Genomic DNA, 21,251 nt, shown 5'->3' on the forward strand with positions numbered 1-21,251 from the left:
ACTGCCTGTAATTCTGAATATTTATTGTCTAGCAGTGTTTCTGCACTGGGGTAGAAGCCATCACCACATTTTAAAAGTATTTAAATCAGTGGGTCTCAACCTTTTTCTTTCCACTCACATATCACCTTAAGCAATCCTTTACTAATCACAGAGCACCGATGACATAGGGAATACTTAAAGTGATATGTGAATGGAAAGAAAACAATTGAGAACCACTGATTTAAATGAACATAGTATGGTTTCGCCAACTGGGCTTCCAAACAGGTAGTAGGATTGGCTTGAGTTGCTCTTTGTTTAACTAGCATTGCCAGGATGGGTTGAATGGCCTTCTTTGCAGCATTAACTTCTGATGATTCTTGTTTGATATCCATAAACTCTGGTTTCCTTTGCACCTTTTATGCTATGGGTATGTTAGGGTGGGTAGTGGGGGGCAGGGTCAGGGGGTGATTAATGAAAAAGCAAACAATTTAATTGCTCTTTTTAAAATTTTCACAAAAGTATCTTTTACTTTGAGATGACCTTTTGTTTGGCATCCACCTCTTCCTGCCTGCAGACTGGTGGTAGGATCCTGCCCCTAATAGAGGCAACGGAGGAGAATGAGGCAGTAGGCTAGATTCTTCACATCCTGTATTTCACCATCTCATTAAATCATTCAGGTTAGCTCCCCACCATCTAACTAAAGGAAGAGTTACACAACAACATCCGCTCTGACATCCTATTCATGTCAGATCCTAGATATAAATCACTCTGATTTATAACTATCGATACAAATATGCTGTAATTTATAATCAGGTATCCCTAGTTGTAGAACAGAGATTAGTGCTGCGACCTTAACCCTTGCTTTCCCCTCCGGATGGTTCAAAGTGAATAGCATCTGGGAAGGATAAAGTTTGTGGAGCTGTTGCCATGGTAAATATTTGACATTTATTCATAAAATTCAAGTGGGTTGATAATTTGTGTGAAAATTGAACTGAGTTATTTTTTTCTGTCTTGTTTTGAATGCTCCAACAGGGTTTTGGTTTGCTTTAATTGGTAATCCACAGCCAAAGACCGTTGGGCAAAATCAACAAGAAAAAAGGGGGCGACCGTTGTTCCCACCTCTCAATCCCCAAGGGTGCAGGAGGTGGAAGGAAGGTCATTGATAACAGCAGGAAGGGGGGAACATGGATGTGTCACCGACTCATTGAGTTGTACAACACAGGAAGAGGCCTTTTGGCCCACAATGTCCATACTGAGATCTATAGATCATAAAGATCGGCGGTGTCAGCCCATTACAAAAAAAATAAATCTAATATGTCTAAATAAGAGATGAAATTTCTTATATATTGCTGCTCACTTCAGGCTGACCTGACCGACAACTTATTAAATTGCCATCATCTTCAAGATACAATTTCATCTTGTTTCAAAAGATGTGATCTTATCAAGTGTTTGATTGTTTCAGTAACAGTCTGTCAGTTATTTTGATGCACCGTGCAGGGGTTCTGGGAATGATTCTCGCCCAAGCAAGCGGAGGAAGGGGTGAGGAGATCCCTTGTTGATACACCTCAGCCTTCATCTTAATACCTTAGGTCCGAGCAAGAACTTGCTTTGAAGCAGGCCCCCTTTCATAAGCTGTGGAGCTCCGAAGAGCTATTTAAATTTTCTAATTTTAAATGTACGCATACAGCAGGGTAACAGGCCATTTCGGCCCACGAGCCCACGCCGCCCAATATATACCCCATTAACTTACAAACCCCCTTGTACATTTTGAAGGGTGGAATGAAGCCGAAGTTCCCAGAGAAAACCCACGCAGACACAGGGAGAATGTACAAACTCCTAACAGACAGCGCGGGATTTGAACCCACGGTCCCGATCGCTGGGCCTGTGCCGCCAATGTGGCTGGAAGCGAATAGTATGCAGCAAATTCCCACAAGCAGGAATGGAATAAATGACTAGATAATCTCTTTTCAGGATAAAACAATGAGAAGCTGAAAGGAATCAGCAGGGACCAGGCCATTCCATGTTTTGAGCTGGTATCCTTTATCAAGAATAAGGTATGAATAAGGCATCGGGGGGCTAAGAGGTGATGGGATATAGGACAGAAGTTGGGAAAGGTGGGCAGACAGGTAGAGGGGGAGACCAGTGTGGGGGTGGGGGGGAGGAGAGAGAGAGAGATAAAACAAGAAAGAGAGTTGATAATGAGAGAGGAGTGGAACCCGCTGGAAGTGGGTTATCCTAAAATTAGCATGAATGACGTTCATCCCATTGGCTGACCTGAAAGAATATGACGAGTTGTTCCTGAAGCTTACGTGTGGCCTCACCCTGGCAGTGGCTGAGGCCAAGGACAGATTGCCCATATGGAGTTGATGAAGGGAATCAAAACAGTTGGTTACCGGGAGTTCCAACTCGGACTCACAGACTGGCATTCACCGAAGTGGTCACCCACTTTACGTTTGGTCTCCTCGATGGAGAGGACGCTACACCAAATGCAGAAGATTGGGTGCCCCTCCCACCTTCAATCCATCCTTATTGCCTCTTAATCCTCCCAGGATCATCCCTAAGTTTTTTTTCTCCACTTGACATACTTAACATCAGTCTCATTAAAGGGCACTGACCTTGACTGACCATTTCAATGTATGGAAGCTGTCTGACCTGTTGAATTAGTTCAGCTTTTCATTATTTGTTCAGGATTCCAGCACTGCTGTGATTCTCCTTGCTCGTTGAATGCTACACCCCGTATTGTCCATAAAATCAGCAATCAGTCAAACTCCTTGAGCGTAAAGCCCTGCAAAAGGTAGTGGGACACAGCCCAGGACATTACAGGCAAAATCCTCCCACTATCAAGAACATCTACAACGGAACGCTGCCATCAGAGAGCAGCTGCGATCATCAAGGATCCACACCATCCAGCGCACACCCTGTTCTTGCTGCTGCCAGCAGGAAAGAGGTATCGGGGCCACAAGACTCTCGCCACCAGGTTCAGGAACAGCTGCTGCTCCTCCACCATCAGACTCCTCAACGACAAACTTAATTAGGGACTCATTTAAGGACTCTTGTGCACTTTACTGATTTTTTAAAAATTCTCTCGGTATTGCAGTCAGTTTGTTTACATTTGTTATCCGTTTACAGTTTTTTTGCACCACCAATAATTCTGCCTGGTCCGCAGGTTAAAGAATCTCAGGAATGTATGCGATATCATGTAGGTACTCTGATAATAAATCTGAAATCTGATCATCCAAATCTTTCCATCTACTTCCTCATGGGAAGATGTGGGGATAAATTACTAGACATTTTGGTGACAACCAAACTCCTGAAAAGTTTATGTAAGAACAGGCTATTTGGCCCTCAACTCACTCCACTCCTTCACCAAATCATGGTTGGTCTTTTACTCTAAAGACCACTTTCTTGCCCCATCTCCTTCACCCTGAATACAGTTAGATATCCAGAAAGACATTGATCTTTGTTTTGAACGCAGTCAATGCCTTCCAAAGTGTTTCCATCCTTGTGTGAAGATCTTTCCCCTCATTTCAGTCTAACATGGCCTGCCCCCTTTGGGACCACAGACTTCCTAATTGCCACATTGAATTACTAACCACCTACATTTCTGGAGAGTAGAGTCAAAATCTATATGAGCCAAATATAAACACATGGGAGCAGGTTGGGTAGATAACTTGGTTGGCATGGTCAACTTTGGTGCTGTAAAAATCAATCTGTGCTCAAATGACAGATCAACCAACTCTGGAACCAATCTGGTTAACTTTTGTTGGCGGAATCAACGAGTATGTTTTTTTAAGTATGGCGATCAAAACTGCGCAGAATATTCCTGGCGTGGTCTGACCAAGGGCCTCATGAACTCATGTGGTCAAATCCTCAAGCAATATGCATTGGCCTCCCTAAATGCATGATGGACCTGCTTATCTGAGAATCAAGAAAGAATAAATGGTATTTGGCTGGCTGTTTCTGAGATGACATCATTTACTCAGAATAGTTATCTGGCAACGTATCAGATCTGTGGGACTGTTCCACAGCAGGAGTTCATGAATTTGGCACATGAAAAAAAGAAGAAACAATCTATCTAAGGGCCTGGGGGCAGTGGACATTTCCATGTACAAACTGTAAATGAAGCTCCTGTTTCAGGACATACTGCTTTGCAAATGTGCACCAGGTCCACATCACCACTCACATGTCGATCTTCCCACACAGCTCCTTCACTGGCCCTACATTGCTTTGTCTGAGCTCTGCCTTGTGTTTCTATTCCCTGCAGACTCTCCCTCTCATCTATACTGGGCTGGGTCCCCGAGGGTTGTCCCTCTGTTCCATCATGAGCTCCTCCCTCTTTCCTTCTGGTTACAGCCCATCCTCTCCACCTTCAACCCCAAGTCTCAGCCATCCATCTGGGGTTTGCGGATTGGCCGCGTTATTCCCAGGCCATCATTAACCAGACAGTTAATGCACACTCTGTACTCAGCGGAGGCAACAACAGACACACTGCACATTCAAGACATGTACACAACTGTACCAGAGAGGCAGGACTCAACAGCAGTAGAGGACAGCACGACTGCAGAAGAACACAAAGACACTTTGGCAAAGGTCAATGGACCAGAGACTGGGGAGTGCCAGGTCATGTGGAGGAAGAAGTTGGACCCGCTAGAAGATTGGCCAGACAATTGGCTTCACATGCAAATTCCTAGTGCTTGTATTCCTCACAGGAACTCCCAGATCCCATCCTCCTGCAGTTCATTGACGGCTGCTGGCACCGTTCAAACTCCCCTTCAACGGAAAGACATTGGCATGATGTGTTTGACACATAAATATGATGTGAAAGACATTTACACCTTAACAAGATCCATGCTGGGAAGAGAATGAGGCAACAGCTGGGCCCCAGCGAGACCTGACAAAGAGTTATACATGTTTCTAAGTCCTTGAATAATGTTGACTTCAAGTCAGGTTGGTCTGAACACCCGCTTCAAAACATGAGGGAAGCATGGTGCTGTGAATTTCTCTCCTTCATTGAGCTATTGGGTGAACAGCTGATTAGCTTTCCTGCGAGTGCAGTATCCAGGTCTATTTAAGAGCTGCACAGATCAGGATGTTTTTAACTTGATCCCAATACCCTGCAAAAGCAGCTACAAGCTGAGGAGAAATGGCTTGACCTAGGGAATGGCCGGGGTGCATGACAGGAACCTTTAAATGGATGCACATGTAATAATCCAAAAGATAGAACAATAGAGGGAGCCAGGGGAAATGCATCACCATTCTGGATCAGCTGAGATAAACAGCCTGTGACCATGCTATGTGCTTCTATGCAAGAATTCCTAGTCTGGGATTCCTATTCCAGATATCTATGTCATATGCTCAGTTGAGAAATCTGTTTGCTGATGTTGTCCAAGGTCAAGGGCAGATGTTGGAATACTCTGCTGATGCTTACCACTTCAGTTAATGTGGGAATCCGGTCGGTCACTGAGGAGATAAACTCAAGAGAATGGAGATCAACACCGCCAAATCCTGACAACAATCTTTTGGGAGGAGGGGGAGTGAGGGGGGGGCGGAATGGGGGAGGGGGGAAAGAGAGAGAGAGAGAGGCAGAGAGACAGAGATGGAGAAAGGCCGAAAGAGAGAGAGAAACTGCTGGGCAAGGTGGGAGGGAGGTGGGCAGGGAAGAGGAGAAGAGGGGCAGAGAGAGAGAGAGAGAGAGAGAGAGAAACTACTGGGCAAGGTGGGAGGGAGGTGGGCAGGGAAGAGGAGAAGAGGGGCAGAGAGAGAGAGAGAGAGAGAGAAACTACTGGGCAAGGTGGGAGGGAGGTGGGGGCAGGGAAGAGGAGAAGAGGGGCAGAGAGAGAGAGAGAGAGAGAGAGAGAGAGAGAGAGAGAAACTGCTGGGCAAGGTGGGAGGGAGGTGGGCAGGGAAGAGGAGAAGAGGGGCAGAGAGAGAGAGAGAGAGAGAGAAAGACAAAAAGAGAGCTGGTGTTCACATGATGAGTAGGTGACATTTTTAAGAACCCATCACACTTTTTTATATATATATTAGTTGTAAGATGGTTATAATATGAATGTTTGCACAATGACATAGCTGCAAACACCGAATTCCGTGACTTGTTCATGTCAATAAATTCTGATTCTAATATAAATAAATTCATGAAGGCGAGGAGAAGAGGGAGAGAGAGGAAAAGAGAGAGAGAAAGAAACAGGGCATGAAGAGGGGATGAGAGATGGACAGACATGGAGAGAGACGGTCAGGGAGAGGGGGGGGGGGGGGCGACAGCCAGACAGACAGATGGGCAGACAGACATGGAGAGGGAGAGATAACAAACTGGTGGGTTTTGAAAGCTATTTCTTCCTAGGCTTCTCCGCAGAAACTCCGAAACTGATAGTTTCCTGGAGTACTGAGGTTGGGTGCAAAAGAAAGATTTAAAGGCCTGCAGGCAAATGCTTTTAGCATGAATAATGTTAACCTTCAGATCACATAGAAATGTTCTCAAAGATCCTGCTTTGCACAAGAATGAAAAGTTGATGGCTTTGCAAAAGGATTTGGAGGATGAAACCTTTCTCTGAATTAGTCCAATATTTTTCGACAAATCTCTACTCTTCCTTCTCACCCAGCTTCATTCAACTTGCTTAAAAGATGGAATAACGGACAATATGGCTTGCAAAACTCCCCCCCCCCCCCCCCCGAGGAACCATGGAAAGGATGACTTGGTAAATCTAACAGTTAAAAAATATTGGACAATGCGCATTGTTGGTTGACAGGTGACAGAAGCCTCTTACCTCAGCTCCACAAAGCTAGCTGTCTTGTCGGAGAGTTTCCAACCTCACTGAAGTAAGACCAGGGCAGGATGATGTTCATTTTCACCTGTAGCAAGAAAATGCAACAATGAAGGATTGTTCCAACCCAATTTCATCACCAGTGCCGAAGGAGAACACAATCGCAGGCCTAAATGACCGGTGGCACTGCCATCCGAAGCGATTGAGAGGCTGGTCGTGGCGACCTCCCAACCACCCCTAGGCCCACATCAATTTGCCCCAAGTCCCGCGGCAGACGTCATCCCCCTAGCCCACCATTCGGGCCTGAAACACCTGCACACCAAGAGCACCTGTTGACAAGAACTACACCGTGAACTGGGGCATGTTATATTCTGATAGAGTCAGGAGATGTCGGTTTTGCGCCCACTGTCCCAGAGGGAAAGTGCCTCCTCCAGTGCATAAGGACGCAGGCCAGCAGTTAGTTTTGGACGTGAGAACCAACTGCCGCCACTTTCTCTGCTTTCACTGTGACAAGTGATACGTGACCTACTCCTACAGGTTACTGCTAACTGTCATCTATCGAAGCTCAAGCTGAATTCACATTTGAATTCCAGTCCAATTTTATTATGGAGGTAGAGGCAAAACTGCTTTATTTGACAGACTGCGTCAGATAGCTGGCCTGCAGGCGACACAAATCATGGGCTCTGTTCTACCATGCTGGTGGCAAATCAGCTGGCAAGGGAGACAGGCACGTCAGTATCGAGCAGCAGTACCTACACAACTGTTAACACAGGGAGAGAAGCAACAGATGCGTACTCACACCCACACACTGCTCACAATCCTTGTGAGTGCCCGAATGCATTCACATTCCACTCAGAGCCGTGCACTCACTGGAGCGGCTTACACGATCGCCTGTGTCGAACCTCTACAGTGGCCCTGGCTGGTGGCATCACAGCCTGGCTTTGTAATTGAAGTGCCCAGGAACATAGAAGATGGAAAACGTAGCCAGGTCCATCACAGGTTCTGACCTCCCATCCATTGCAGACGTCTCTGTGAGGCGCTGCCTCAAGAAGGCAACCAACATTACAAAGGGTCCCATCGCGCTGGTCACAACCCTGTACTCATACAGTCAGATGATAATGAACTTGAACCACCTCTTGTCACTTCTGCAGAAGGTACAGAGGCCTGAAGTCCAGCACCTTTGGGTTTGGTTTCTTTCCAACAGCTCTTGAACCTCCCCTTGTTACACTATCCAGGGACTGCTCCCACACCACAAAAGGACTGTCTGCACTATTTCATGCCTCTTATCTTGCTGATATGTATGACAATGAAATCATTAACTTCTCCCCCCCCCCCCATTGGCTCCTCCCCCTCCCCCCATTGGCTCCCTCCTGTCCCATCTGTGGAAGAGCCTATGGTTCTCTGGGTTCTCTCGATTCCTCCCACATCCCAAAGATGTGAGGGTTTTGTAGGTTAATTCGCTGCCTGTAAATGGCCCCGGTGTGTTGGTTGATTGGGGGTGGGTGGAGGTTGTTGGGAATGAGGGGAGAATAGGGGGGAGACTGGGAAAATATGTGGAGGGATGAGATTTGATGGAAATGTGGGCAATACGATGCTGACCAGACTGAGACAAGTAACCAGAGTCACACCTTGACACCTCATGCACTTGTAATGCTCCAGTTTAGAGGTACGAGTGGAGTTCTTTGAGAGATATATAAAATGATCAAAGGAATAGATAAAACACACAAATGCTGGAGAATGCTGGAGAAACTCAGCAGGTCAAACAGTGCCTTTACCCATGTTTCGGGCACACCTTAATGAAGGGCTCAGGCCCAAAACATGGGTGATGTATCTTTACCTTTGCTACATAAAGGCACTGCTTGACCTGTTGAGTTTCTCCAGCATTCGTGTGTTTTTTTTTTACTTTACCACGGTGTCAACAGAATCCTGTGCTTTACCAAAGGAATAGATAAGAGAGGCAGGGAGGTTGTTTCCACTGGTAGGTGAGACAAGAACCTTGTCGGCTGTAGGGGTGCGTTTAATGAGGTTGCGCAGGTCAGTGTAGAACTTGTCCTTTTCTGCTGGTTCCGCCTGGAGGGTTGGAGCATAGACACTGATGAGGGTGATGCAACGCTTGTTTTGAAGGGGGAGTCGCATGGACATGATTCAGTCCGAGTGGCCTGTCGGAAGGTTTTCGAGTTTGGAGGCAATGAAGTTCTTGACCATGAAGCCTACACCAGATAGGCGTCGTTCATCCGAAGGCTTGCCAGACCAGTAGAGTGTGCAGCCCGCGCCGCGTTCTTGGAGGCTGCCTACATCTGCCAGGCGGACTTCACTGAGAGCGGCTATGTCGATGTCAAGTCTGAGGAGTTCATGTGCAATGAGGGCAGACCGACGTTCAGGTCGGTGGCTGTCAGCCTTGTCTAGCATGGTTCTGATGTTCCAGCATGCTAGCTTGAGTTTGTGAGCATCTTTTGAGGGGGGGGGGGACGTGGAGGGGGGGGGGACGTGGAGGGGAGGACATGGAGGGGGAGGACGTGGACCTGTCCTCGGGCCTGCGCAAAGGAGCTTTTAGGTGGAGTGCAGTGCGCGCAGTACTGGCCCCACCCTTTACACCCATGGTTCGTGTGCCGTGGCCAAGCAAGCTGGGACGTGGCAGCGAGGTCCTTGGGTCGTAGGTTTTATATCGGAGTGGCCTTCTCCTATGCAGGTTTCTTACACGGGCTGGAGGGGTCTGCCTCCCCTCCTAGGTCGGCCCATACTGCCCGGACCGGGGCCGAGGCCGCCGCTGCTCTCCCTGTGCCCTGACTGGGGCCGCCGCCTCCAACTCTCTGCCCGGACCGGGGCCTCCGCCTGCCTCACTCGACCGAGGCCGGGGCCGCCGTCTCCCCCTTGCTCCTGCCCGGATCGGGGCCGCCGCCGCCTACCCTCAGCCCGGACCGGGGCCGGGGCCGCCGCTGCTCTCCCTGTGCACGGACATATAAGGCAATCGAACAACTGAAAAGTGGCAAAGCAGCAGGTATGGATGGAATCCCCCCAGAGGTCTGGAAGGCTGGTGGAAAAACTCTGCATGTCAAACTGCATGAGTTTTTCAAGCTTTGTTGGGACCAAGGAAAACTGCCTCAGGACCTTTGTGATGCCACCATCATCACCCTGTACAAAAACAAAGGCGAGAAATCAGACTGCCCAAACTACAGGGGAATCACGCTGCTCTCCATTGCAGGCAAAATCTTCGCTAGGATTCTCCTAAATAGAATAATACCTAGTGTCGCCGAGAATATTCTCCCACCTGTTCCCTTTATCCTGTAGCTCCCCTATTATTTGATTCTATCTTCTCTTTTTCTTTGGCTTGCCTTTCACGCAAACAGAGGAACTACTGACATGGTCTTTGCCCTCAGACAGCTCCAAGAAAAGTGCAGAGAACAAAACAAAGGACTCTACATCACCTTTGTTGACCTCACCAAAGCCTTCGACACCGTGAGCAGGAAAGGGCTTTGGCAAATACTAGAGCGCATCAGATGCCCCCCAAAGTTCCTCAACATGATTATCCAACTGCACGAAAACCAACAAGGTCGGGTCAGATACAGCAATGAGCTCTCTGAACCCTTCTCCATTAACAATGGCGTGAAGCAAGGCTGTGTTCTCGCACCAACCCTCTTTTCAATCTTCTTCAGCATGATGCTGAACCAAGCCATGAAAGACCCCAACAATGAAGACGCTGTTTACATCCGGTAGCGCACGGATGGCAGTCTCTTCAATCTGAGGCGCCTGCAAGCTCACACCAAGACACAAGAGAAACTTGTCCGTGAACTACTCTTTGCAGACGATGCCGCTTTAGTTGCCCATTCAGAGCCAGCTCTTCAGCGCTTGACGTCCTGTTTTGCGGAAACTGCCAAAATGTTTGGCCTGGAAGTCAGCCTGAAGAAAACGGAAGTCCTCCATCAGCCAGCTCCCCACCATGATTACCAGCCTCCCCACATCTCCATTGGGCACACAAAACTCAAAACGGTCAACCAGTTTACCTATCTCGGCTGCACCATTTCATCAGATGCAAGGATCGACAACGAGATAGACAACAGACTCGCCAAGGCAAATAGCGCCTTTGGAAAACTACACAAAAGAGTCTGGAAAAACAACCAACTGAAAAACCTCACAAAGATAAGCGTATACAGAGCCGTTGTCATACCCACACTCCTGTTCGGCTCCGAATCATGGGTCCTCTACCGGCATCACCTACGGCTCCTAGAACGCTTCCACCAGCGTTGTCTCCGCTCCATCCTCAACATTCATTGGAGCGCTTTCATCCTTAACGTCGAAGTACTCGAGATGGCAGAGGTCGACAGCATCGAGTCCACGCTGCTGAAGGTCCAGCTGCACTGGGTGGGTCACATCTCCAGAATGGAGGACCATCGCCTTCCCAAGATCGTGTTATATGGCGAGCTCTCCACTGGCCACCGTGACAGAGGTGCACCAAAGAAAAGGTACAAGGACTGTCTAAAGAAATCTCTTGGTGCCTGCCACATTGACCACCGCCAGTGGGCTGATATCGCCTCAAACCGTGCATCTTGGCGCCTCACAGTTTGGCGGGCAGCAACCTCCTTTGAAGAAGACCGCAGAGCCCACCTCACTGACAAAAGGCAAAGGAGGAAAAACCCAACACCCAACCCCAACCAACCAATTTTCCCCTGCAACCGCTGCAACCATGTCTGCCTGTCCCGCATCGGACTTGTCAGCCACAAACGAGCCTGCAGCTGACGTGGACATTTACCCCCTCCATAAATCTTCGTCCGCGAAGCCAAGCCAAAGAAAAAGAGAAGATAGAATCAAATAATAGGGGAGCTACAGGATAAAGGGAACAGGTGGGAAAGTGGAATTGAGTCCATGTCCAGAGCCATTCTGATTTTACTGAATGGAGGAGCAGCTCGACAGGTCAAATGACCGACTCCCACTCCTGTTTCTTATGTTCTCGTGTAAATGGAATTGGTGCAGGGCAAGTGTCACTGAAGTAGATCAGCTCCAACCTCACTGGGGCAGAGCTGGCTCGGTCAGCTGAGTGGCCTCCCTGCTTCTCGTTCTGGTCTCCTCACCAACCTCCCAGCTCACAAGTGCGTGTCATGAAGATGGTCGTTCAGCCAGTTGTGCGCCCTGCAATACACACTCAATCCCCCAGTCCTGACCCTCACCCACTTAACCCTTAAATATTTCCTTCTCAGGGATTTATTAACTCCTCTTTGGAAAGCTTCTTATAAATCTGCTTCCATTGTCCTTTCAGCAAGTTCCAGATCTTATTAACTTCCTGTGTGTAAAATGTCTTCTCAATAAACCCATGACTCTCTTAACCAACCATCATTAATTAAGTCACCCTCCAGATGAGTGCAATCTTGATTACGGCTCTGGGAACCTTCCAGTTCACCATCGCCATTAACCTCATCCCAAGAGTCTGTATGCAGAACAAGACTTGCCATCAGGCACCACCACCCCACCCCCCCCACCCGATGATTTATAGCTTTATTTCCTCTTTAGCAGCTCAGTGTGTGCGGGCTTGTAGAGCTGTGAGGGTCCATCTTGCTTTGGGGGAAAAAATATCCTCAATTAATTATCTTTTCATTTGTCAGGTTTCAAGCCTGATAGAACAGGACACTATCAATGGGAAACAGGTTACAGTCCTGGGGCTTTGTGTTCTTTACAGGGACCTTCCCTCTGCAAAGTCTACTAAATCTTATAGACAGGTTTCATATCTTGGCTTATTGCAAGACTTCAGATGCGTAGTATTGATATCTACACCAGCAGCTCCTCGTTTAATGGGCAAGCCTCCCTTTAAGGCTTTTAAACTATATCTAGGCATCGTGATTTTTCCAACTAATTGACTGAATTATCATTGCTGAAATGACAGGTGCATGTGCGCGCACGCGTATTTGTGTGTGTGTGTGTGTGTGTGTGTGTGTGTGTGTGTGTGTGTGTGTGTGTGTGTGTGTGTGTGTGTGTGTGTGCGTGTATGTGCGTGTGTGTGCGTGTATGTGCGTGTGTGTACATGTGGGAATGCCTGTGTAGCTGTGCGCCTGCATTGTCAGCATTGGTGTCAATTTGCGTCTGCAAGTATGTCTCTGTACTTGTGTGATTATACACGTCCGTGTGTGCAAGCATACGTGTGTGCAAGTGTGTGTGTGTGTGTGTGTGTGTGCATGTGTGCGTGTATGCTTGTGTGTTTGTGTGTGTGCGTGCATGTGTGTGCATGTGTGTGTGTGCGTCTGTGTGTGTGTCTGTGTGTGTGTGTGTGTGTGTCTCTCTCTCTCTCTCTCTCGCTCTCTGTGTACATGTATATTTGTGAGTGTATCCATGGCCATGCCTTCTGTTCCTATATTCTGGAATCCCCTCTCCAAACCCAAACATCAAGGCTTTATCTCTGTTTAGTAACTTAATTATTAATCTACCCCCCCCCCCCACCCCTCCCCACCACCCCGTGCTCCGGGGCATCTCTCTACATTAACTACACATTCAGATGCAAACTTTGCAGTAAATATTTGCATCAGTTGTATTGCAGTTGTATTGCTGTATTGTATTGCTGAAGACTTCACATGATGAAGAGGTGATGTTTTTACAGAACCTATCGCACTTCTCTCACTTCCATGCGCTTCCGCAGGGGCAAAAACAGTCAAGAGTTCCAACAGCCAGGAGTGACCACGCGAGGGAAAGCCGCGTGCAGAACTGTCGGCATGCTTCGAGGGAAAATCTTCAACCTGAGCATGAGAAGCATTGAGATGACTGCAGGTGAAGGTGCCAATCACCTCTCCTGTCCAAAGCTCCTTCTCCAGTGAACTCTGCCTGTGAGTCAGCTGGATCCCTCCTTCCAACACCACCCCTCCTTAGAGAGAAAGGGTTCCTTGCCACTGAGATTCTGGTGGGAGATTGCAGAGACATTGGTGCTGTGACTCTCCCCCCCCCCCATCCCCCCACCGCCGAAGTGATACACCCCCCACTTGTCTCTCTCTCAGAGCGCTGCTGTGGCAGTGAAGCTCTCATTAGTAGATCAGCCCCTTCTGTCCTCCTTCTGTGCTGACACTTTCTCTTCCTTTGAGTACTCACCCAATTCCATTCTTCATGCCTCTCATTTAAAATTGTCGCTTCCTTCCACCCACCCAAGTACAATAATAATTTACTTATTAAGACATCTTTGCTGCTTCCCTTCCTCAGCCTTCTGGATTAAGCTACGTCTCATCTCTGGTAATTTCAATTTCCTGCTTAATTCACCTTGCTTGCTTGTTCTTTGTGTTCACCACCCGTCCGTAATCTCCTCCTCCGCATAAACTCATCAGCCCATGTTCCCTTTGACGCTGAAGCTACTGCCAGCACCTCAGTCACAGATAAAGCCATCTCTGTCACTTGCCTGTGTTGTTCTGTGCCCACACTGCTCTTCCCCTCCCAGCATGCCCGGAGGGAATCCTGAGCCAGGGAGGGGTAGCCTCCTGATTCGATCACCGCTGCATTCGCAATCTCAATTGTTCAATCACAGGTCTCCTCACTTCCACAGCCATCGATCTCCCGACCAATTCCTTGACTCCATCTGATGTCCTGGTCCTCGCATGTTCTCCCGCCCTGGCACGGTCCATGTCTCAGCTCCCTTAGTTGTATTGACTTGAACAGCTTGGTTTGGAGAGTCATCGCTAGATGTGGCGGCATTGTGGCCTTGCATTAAATTGAATTTGATTGTTATTGCTATGTGTATTGGCATACAGTTAAAAGCTTTGTTTTTACATGCAATCCATACTTAAGTAGAGCAGGTAGTAAAAAAAAACAAATAAAAGACATTGTAGCAGTTAAGGCAACATCTTTACAGCATCAGCGACGCTGGTTCGAATCTCTCCGTGACCACATGGGCATTCTCCGGTTGCTCCGGTTTCCTCCCACGTTCCATAGATGTGCAGGGTTAGTAGGTGAATTGGTTACATGGGTGGAATAGGGACTCAAGAGCCTCAAGGGTCTGCTACCACCACGGTATCTCAAAATTAAAAAAAAAACTGTCCACTGGACTTTTACTCCTGCATTAACTGCTGAACTATAAATGGGTTGACTTACCTGGATAGCACATGAAACCTAGCATTTCATCATATCTCAGGACACATGGCAATAAACATTGTCTGTATTCTTTGTGAGGTGTCTGAGGAGATTCGGTATGCCACTGAAGGCTCTAGTAAGCTTCTACAGGTGGACCGTGGAGAGCCTTTTGGTCGCTGGCATCACTGCCTGGTGTGGAGGCGCCAACTCCCAGGATGAGAATAAACTCCAGAGGGTGGTTAACTCCGTCTGTGATGTCACAGGCACCGGACTTCACGCCATCGAGGACATCAACATGAGGCGCTGTCTGAAAAAAGCAGCCTCTATACTCAAAGACCCCCCCACCTCGCAGGCCACGCCCTCTTCACTCTGCTACCATCGGGGAAAAGGGACAGGAGCCTAAAGACGAGCACTCAGCGGCACAAGGACAGCTTCTTCCCCATCGCCGTCAGATTACTGAATAATCAATGAACCAAAGACACTGCCTTACTTTTCATCCACTATTATTGTTATATTTTTTATGTAGTAATGTTATAAGATGGTTATAATATAAATGTTTGCTCTATGATGCTACCGCAAAAGACCGAACATCATGACTTGTTCATGACAATAAATTTTGATTCTGATTCCTTGTCAAGTCAATTCATTACATCCCCAGAACTGCTTCAGTGAGATGATATTCAGGGCCCCGACTCTGAGACCAATTAAGGCAGGACCCCACAGATAGTTTGCTGTGGATTCTGGGTGACGGTTCCAAGAGCCGACAGTCAACATCATTTTACAGAATGCCTCATTGCCAAAACTCCCAAACAGCATCAAGACCTCCCTTAGCTGAAGGCACAATTGAACCTGTCCATCAGATCCTCCTTGCACAGTCGAAGTCTCAGACTCCCAAGAGGCGGCTGCAGAGTGGAAGAGGTCACCCGCCTCCTAGTGGACTGTGTGCTTGCCAAATGGTTCTGAAGAGGGATGCAGGAGTCCTTCCTTGCCAAGGTTGGTCCTGAACACTTGTGTAGCACAGGCTGTTCACAGGGATCCACGCTGAGAGAAACATCAACAACCCTTCACACTGCTCATCTCGCTGCTCGGTACAGGCCTGGCACTTCTGCATTCAAGAATCATTTTTTTATCTAACAGTTGTCAGCCCTTGAACTACCCAGACCCTAACCATAAACTACTCGGAGACCACCAAAGGATCTCTCTGCACTACAGCAAATAATACTTCCTTGTACAATCTACAGCTGTGAATATTTATCTGACCTTTATATATTTTCTTTGTCTCACATTGCCTTATGGTAATTTAATTGTTACCATTGTTGGTGTGTGACTGCAGCAAGTAAGATTTTTGGTGCATTTGTACATTGGACCTGTATATATGACAATAAACTCGAGATTCAATATATCGTCATGTACACGATACATAAAAACCTTTCCATTAGTAAAACATGAAAGTCTGCAGACATCGTGGTTGAAGTTAAAACACAAGGCTGGAGAAACAGCAAAGATACATAACTTGTTTTGGGCTTCAGCCCTTCATCAAGGTACCATCAAGCACATTGATGAAGAGCTCAAGGCTGAAATGTCAGTTATCTATATACCCATTATATAAGAATCCTTTCCAGTGTCTGCCTGACAAATATTTACCCTGCATCCGGCACTATTATTAAAACAACACAGCAAAAGAGAGCCCCTTCAGAGATACCATCCTCAACGCCTCCTTCAATGCTGTTGCCTCCATTGCTCCTGTGACCTCTGTAGGTGCACGTCCTGTTCACCTGAGCTTGAGGTATCCAGATCCCACCTCTTCGACTCCTGAGGCCCTTCAGGAAGCACGTTCATCGTCACGCCTCCTCAACTCCAGGCCCGGTTCCTGGAGGCCTCTCAGGAGGACTGGTCACCATCGGGCCAATGCCAATCCTGTGCTCAATTTCCCTGAGGCTGGTCACCATTGCTCTGAGGCCTGGTGTGAGCCCTGAGCTGGAGCCACAGACAGACCCCACAGCGACTTGAAGGTGACAGAAACATCCCTGGAGGCAGCGATCCCTCAGCTTGGCCCTGCTGGCCTGGATCTCCTTCTCTGCAGACTGCATGTCAGACCTACCTCCTCCTAGGCAGGATGCCATTCTTCAGTTGTGGTACTCTACACCCGTCCATCACGCCCCCGGCTCGTGGACAGCTGCATGAAGATCCAGCACTGAGGGTATCCACAAGCAAATGCTGTTGAGTGGGGTGGATCTCACTGACACTCAGCAAGAGATATTTAATTTTTTATTTAATTTTAATTTTGACATACAGTACGGTAACAGGCCCTTCCAACCCACAAGCTCATGCCACCCAAATCCCAAGAATGGGAGGAATCCAGAGCACCCAGAGTAAATCCACGTGGACAAGGGGAGGACGTATAAACTTCTTACAGTTGTGCCAGATTCAAGCGCAGTACTAGTGTTTCACCAGACCTTGATCAGGGTGAGGTTGGAATCAAACAGGCTTTTGTGCTGGATGACCTTGAGTTTAAGGAAGAGGAAGTATCAGGACCTTCATTAGTCGGGGCATCAAAGGATATGGGGAAAAGGCCGTAAATTGGAACTAGTGTAGAGTAGCTTAGAGTAGATTTATGGAACAGACTCGATGGGCTTAGTGGCCTACTTCTGTCCCTTTGTCTTGTGATCTTATGAAATGTGCTGCCTCTTAGGATAGGATTTATAAGCATTAGGAGAAGTACAGTCTTCGAAGGGACAGTCTGCATGGCTTTGTGAAGGGAAGGTCGTGCTTTACAAGCTTAGTTGAATTTTTTGAGGAAGTAACAGAAGAAATTGATGAGCATAGGGCAGTAGATGTGACCTATATAGATTTTAGTCAGGCATTTGACAAGGTCCCCATTAGAGAGTCATTCAGAAAGTGATGAGGTATGCAATCCATGGAACCTTAGCTATGTGGATAAAAAATTGGCTTCTATGTAGAAAGCAGAGTGTAGTAGTGGATGGAAAGTATTCTAATTGGAGGTCAGTGACTAGTGGGGTGCTGCCTCTGTTCTGGGACCTTTGATATTTGTGATTTTTATAAATGACCTAAAAGAAGAGGCGGAAGGATGGGTCAGTAAGATGGGGGATGATATGAAGGTTGGAAGAGTTGTGGATGGTGCTGAGGGTTGTCGTAGGTAACAAAAGAATATAGACAGGATGCAAAGGTGGGCAGAAATGTGGCAGATGGAGTATAATCTGGATAAGTGTGAGGTGATGCATTTTGGAAGGTCAAACCAGAAGGCTAGAGTACAGGGTTCATGGTCAGATACTCAACATTGTGGAGAACAGGGGGACCTTGGGAGGTCAAAATCCATACATCCCTCAAGGATGTTGCACAGGTTGATAGTATAGTTAAGAAGGCCTATGGGATGCTTGGCTTCATTAATAGGGGGATTGAGTTCAAGAGTAGAGATGTCATGTTGCAACTCTACAAATCTCTGGTGAGACCGCACAAAGAGTATTGTGTTCAGTTCCGGTCACCTCATTATAGGAAGGATGTGGAAGCTATGGAGAGAGAGGGCGCAGAGGAGATTTACCAGGATGGTGTCTGGATTGGGAAGCAAGTCTTATGAGCCAAGGTTGGCAGAGTTGGGACTTCTCTCTTTGAAGCATAGAAGGCTGAGAGGAGACTTGATAGAGGTCTGCAAGATTATGAGAAGCATAGATAGGGTGAACAGCCGGCACCTGTTTCCCAGGGCAGGAACAGTAAACACCAGAGAACAAGTGTACAAAGTGAAGGGAAGAAAGTTTAGGGGAGACATCAGGAGTAAGTTTTTTACACAGAGAGTTGTGGGTGCCTGGAATGCCTTGCCTGGGATGGTGGTGGAGGCTGAAATATTGGGGGAATTTAAGAGACTTTTAGACAGGCACATGGATGTAGTATTTTATTTTGATAGGAATATATAGGGCCTGTACTGTGCTGTAATGTTCTATGTTACAGTAACTGTGCTGTCCAAACAGTAGGTTGGATTCATTTGTGAGTATCCCTCTGTCATCTCAACCAGATTCTGCACACACTGAATAACTTGCAGTTATTTTTTCTGAGGTTATTTTTTCATCTGTCCATCCTTTATTAAACGAAATTTCTCAAAATTTAACCCCAAGAGACAAGCTGCTGTCTACCCAAGCCAATGTGTAATTAATTTACTGCCTGCTGACTTTGGCTTCACCTGCATGAATTATTTCATGAACTCTTATTTACTTTTCATTCAAATGAAAATTCCCTGTGAGAAAAAATCGACTCACCATCCCCCCACCACCCCCCCCCCCCCCCCACCTCACCTCCCACCACCAGATTGTAAATCAAGTGATTACTTGCTGATGGATGGGCTGTGAATGTGGGCAATTTTACCTGAAGAGTTTCGAGACGGGTTTGGAACCTGTCACATGAGGAAGTAGCTACAGTGGGAACTAATCAGACTGTGCATAGGGACCAAGTAAACTGTTCTGGAGTGAAGGAATAAATATTGCCCAGGGCACAGCAAATATCTAATACCCCAGTGGCCACCCATTTTAATTTCCTGCCCCATTCCTATGCCGCCATGCTGACATGTCTGTCCGTGGTCTCATGGCAGACTGAGACCACCCGCAAATTGGAGGAACAGCTCCCCCATATTTCGTCTGGGCACCTTGCCACCATATGGCATTAACATCAACTTCTCCGTCTTCCATCACGGCTCCCCTCAGCATGCTGCTCTCAGGGGCCTTTCCTCTGCGCCATGATTTACCTGGTTAGTCGGCCTCCAGCGGTGACAAGGCGAGAGCAGGTTGTGTCTTCATGCGACCAGAAGGCAAGGTTAACGCGGCCGTGCTCTGACAATTGGCCCTCACCAAGTATCAGAGCCTTATTGAGTTTAACTCGCCCTGCCAGGTTGGGACATTTCACACTGCGCGATTATCGGGCACGGACCCGTTAAATTACCTGGTTCAACTTACATATAATCAGCAGTGTTCTCTCTCTCTCTCTCTCTCTCTCTCTCTCTCTCTTTCTCTCTCTCTCTCTCTCTCTTTCTCTCTCTCACTCTCTCTCTTTCTCTATCCCTCCTTTTCTCCAGCCCTGCCTTCACAGAGCTGTTCCCCTTTCTCACCTTCCCTCTCTGTCCATTGCCTGTTGGCCCGTGCTCCTCCTCCCCCAGCTTTCTTACTCAACAGCCTGCCTGCTCTTTGCTCACACTGTCACAAAGGGCAAGAGGTCCAAAATGTTGGTTATACATTTGTAACCTTCCATGGATGCTCTAAGACCCTGTTGAGTTCCACCAGCACTTCTGTAGTAGAATCACAGCGCCTTCAGACTTTTGTGCTTCACTTGTCACCTCTTGCACTCCCTTCAAGCAGAACCCTGAAGATCGGCATCTGGAGCTTCAAGAACAGTTTTTATCCAAATTCAATCCAGCTCTTGTTCTACCCTCGTGCACCAAAAGATTGAAACAGGACTATTTTTTTAAATTTTCTATGAACTGCAAATATGAATATTTATCTGTCCCTCCTTTTATATTTATTATCTTTTCATTTGTCATAGCATCCTTGCAAATTTAACATGCACTGCTGTAGTTGGTGTATCTTATGAACATGTTTTGGCTGCAGCAAGTAAGAATTTTATTGAACTTATATAGAAGGATGTGGAAGCTATGGGGGTGGGGGGGGGGGGGGGGGGGGCGCAGAGGAGATTCACCAGGATGTTGCCTGGAATGAAGAAAAAGTCTCATGAGGCAAGGTTAGCAGAGCTGGGACTTTTCTCTTGAGAGCGTAGGGAGGATGAGAGGAGACTTGATAGAGGTCGACAAGATTGATGAGAGGCATGGACAGGGTGGACAGACAGCACATGTTTCCCAGGGCAGGATCAGAGCAAAAACCAGAGGGCGTGCACAAAGTGAAGGGAGGGAAGTTTTGGAGAAACGTCAGGGGTAATTTTTTTTTTGCGCAGAGAGTTGTGGGGGACTGGAATGCCTTGCCGGGGATGGTGGTGGAGGCTGAAATATTAGGGGCATTTAATAGGCAAGCACATGGATGGAAGGAAAATAAGAGGGTTACAGTTAAGGGAGGGCTTAGTATTTTTTTAAGGAATATATGGGTCGGCACAACATCGAGGGCTGAAGGGCCTGTACTGTGCTGTAGTGTTCTACCTTCTAGTTCTAGATGACAACAAACTCTCTATTACTTTCCAGAATTTCATCAATAATGTCTAGTTATCGTCACAGAGTGCTACAGTATGGAAACAAGCCCACAGGCCAGTGGAACAATGTGCCCTCCAGCTCTGCTCCCATGCTTACATTCGGTCCACACACCTCCATTTCCCTCCCATCCAAGTGCAAAGGAAGCTCATGTATCTGCCTCTACTTATTTGGTAGCCGCCCAGGCTGCGATGTTAACTGGAGGTACAGAATGGCTAGAGGAGTTGATGGTCTCCTGCTCAAAGATGATGAGGAGGCATTATTTTACCCAGAGGGTGGAGAATCTG

The 21,251-nt window shown here is 47.5% G+C and overlaps 1 long non-coding RNA gene across 1 annotated transcript in view; it reads left to right on the plus strand.

The window, feature by feature from the left end:
* Positions 1 to 21,251, plus strand: part of LOC138756504 (uncharacterized) — a 104,601-nt gene that overhangs the window by 9,850 nt on the left and 73,500 nt on the right. The window contains exon 2 of the long non-coding RNA XR_011353116.1: positions 1,951 to 2,033. This is a non-coding gene — a long non-coding RNA (uncharacterized lncRNA). The remainder of the gene's footprint in view (positions 1 to 1,950; positions 2,034 to 21,251) is intronic.

This window comes from Narcine bancroftii, chromosome 3, assembly GCF_036971445.1.
Source record: "Narcine bancroftii isolate sNarBan1 chromosome 3, sNarBan1.hap1, whole genome shotgun sequence".
In the NCBI taxonomy this organism is placed as follows: domain Eukaryota; kingdom Metazoa; phylum Chordata; class Chondrichthyes; order Torpediniformes; family Narcinidae; genus Narcine; species Narcine bancroftii.